General features: G+C 43.2%; 1 protein-coding gene across 1 annotated transcript in view; it reads left to right on the top strand.

The window, feature by feature from the left end:
• MALRD1 (MAM and LDL receptor class A domain containing 1) overlaps positions 1–2,109 on the top strand; it is a 964,362-nt gene that overhangs the window by 107,918 nt on the left and 854,335 nt on the right. The window lies entirely within an intron of this gene.

Below are 2,109 nucleotides of genomic sequence, written 5' to 3'. Positions count from 1 at the left end.
CACATAATTCTTAGGGTGTCTTCATTTTTTTAAATCCTTTTATCTGATTTTTCCTCAAATAAGTTGGTGTCAAGTGCTTTATCTTCAATCTCACTAATTTTGACTTCCATTGCCTCAGTTCTGCTCCTATGACTTTCTATTCAGTTGTCTAATTCTGAAATTTTATTGTTAATCTTCTGGATTTTTGTTTACTGGCTCTTTATGGATACTTGCAGCCTGTTAAATTTGTCATTATGCTCTTTTCTAATCTTCTTAATTTCCTCTATTGCTTTATCTGTATGTTCCCTAGATTGTTCTGCATTTTGCATGATCTCCTTCCTGATCTCTTGAAGGGTTCTGTATATTAATCTTTTGTATTCTACCTCTGGTAGTTCCAAGAAGTTCTCTTCCACTGAAAAATTTCTTGAATTTTTGTTTTGGGGGCTTGCTGAAGCTGTCATGGTCTGCCTGTTTACGTGATTTAATATTGACTGTTGTTTCCGATTCATGAATAGTTTATTATACGTGTTTATTTTATGTTTGCTTACCTCATCCTAGCTTCTTGTTTTGTTTTGTTTTGATATGCCCAAATAGTCTACTCTTGTGAGCTAATTTGATTGTTGGTCCCTTTGAAGCTCTAATGTCCTGTCATCAGGTGTTCAGATCTGTTACTAAGTATTTGAGCCCAGGAATCTGTTTACTTTTCTTTTATGGATTCAGCTCTTGTGTCCAGGTAGTCAGTCACCAAGTGAGTTGTGCAGGCTCTCACCTACAGTCCTAGACAGGTAGGCGTGATTGGTGTAGGCACAGGTATCTGGCTGCAGTAGGGGGTCACACAGTGAGTAAGGCAGGGGGCTGATGGCTGCCCATGAGTGTCTGGGAGGAAAGTATGTACCTGTTCCCTAGAGCACGTAAGTGGATGGGTTTTGCAGCCAAACTATGGACACCCTGTGCTGTTAGCTATAAGGACTGGAAGGCACCACTTATTCTTGGACCCCTGTCGCAGGTGGCTAGGTGGTGTTGGTGGAGCCACCAGTCCTCAGGCCCCTGATGTGGGTAGGTGCTTAATAAGCAGAGTGGTGTCAAATGTCATGAACCTGCCACTCCACCATATAGCTGATACAGTTGAAGTTAAACTTCAGGTATATACTCTGTTGTACTGTACTAATGAGCGTGCATGCTGCTGAAATGGGCCCACACAGGTCTATGCAGGGGTGAAAGGCATTCAAAGTCTGTATACCCCTTATGCCTGTGTCTAGGCAAAGGAGCTGTGCCTACCATGAGTTCCTGATTTAGGGGAGCTGGCAAATTATTTTTTCCTGTTTGGTTATTTGTTCCCTCTCCAAGGTGAGGAGAATGGCTCAGGGCACATAATGGGTCCTACTTCCAGCCTGGGGATGCAGCAATTGCTGAAACCGACCTGGGAATGGGGCAGAACAGGGAGGGAGCAGGTAAATTGGAGAGAGGTTTTTTCCAAAGGGGGTGTTTTTTGATCCACGCAGTAGGTCAGATGCATGTATTTATCTTTTACTGATTGAGGGCCACTTTTCCCTGGTTCTGGTTGCCTGAGTAGACTCTCTGCTGGTCGAATGCTCCCGATGTTGAAAACCCCTCCCGAGTGCCACTGCTTGCCTCACCGTGCACACCAGCGGATCCAGACTGAAGGGTGACGGCTGGCACTGGGTCAGGTCTGGCAATTCCTTGCTGCTTCTGAACCATCTCTCCATTCCTCTGCCGCTCAGTCCGGTTCCTCAACTTTGCCTTGATATTCAGGGCTCCTAGATTGTCAAATATAATTGATTCACTTGTTTTTTTGGGTCTTTGTTGTAAGAGGGACCACAGGAAGCATGTGACTACTCTGCCATCTTGGCCCTGCCTCTGTATAAGAATTTTTAAATCAGTAGGTTTTTTTCATAAGAACATTGAATTTTAATATAGAGTGTATTATCAAAATTTAATTTCAGAAATTAGCAGCATATTTCAATAAAGCTAATTTTTTAAAAAAATAAATTGTTTTCCTTTCTAAAGATTAGTCCAAAGGACTAACTGTCCACAGCTACCGAGGCCTCCACTGGACTGAGTCCAGTACAGCTAGATGGTGCCTGGCTACCACCACTGACTGCTCTGACC

Source organism: Trichechus manatus, unplaced genomic scaffold (assembly GCF_000243295.1).
Source record: "Trichechus manatus latirostris isolate Lorelei unplaced genomic scaffold, TriManLat1.0 scaffold00075, whole genome shotgun sequence".
Classification (NCBI taxonomy): domain Eukaryota; kingdom Metazoa; phylum Chordata; class Mammalia; order Sirenia; family Trichechidae; genus Trichechus; species Trichechus manatus.
Note: the sequence above shows the minus strand (reverse complement) of the source record. Positions and strands in the feature narration are given on the sequence as shown.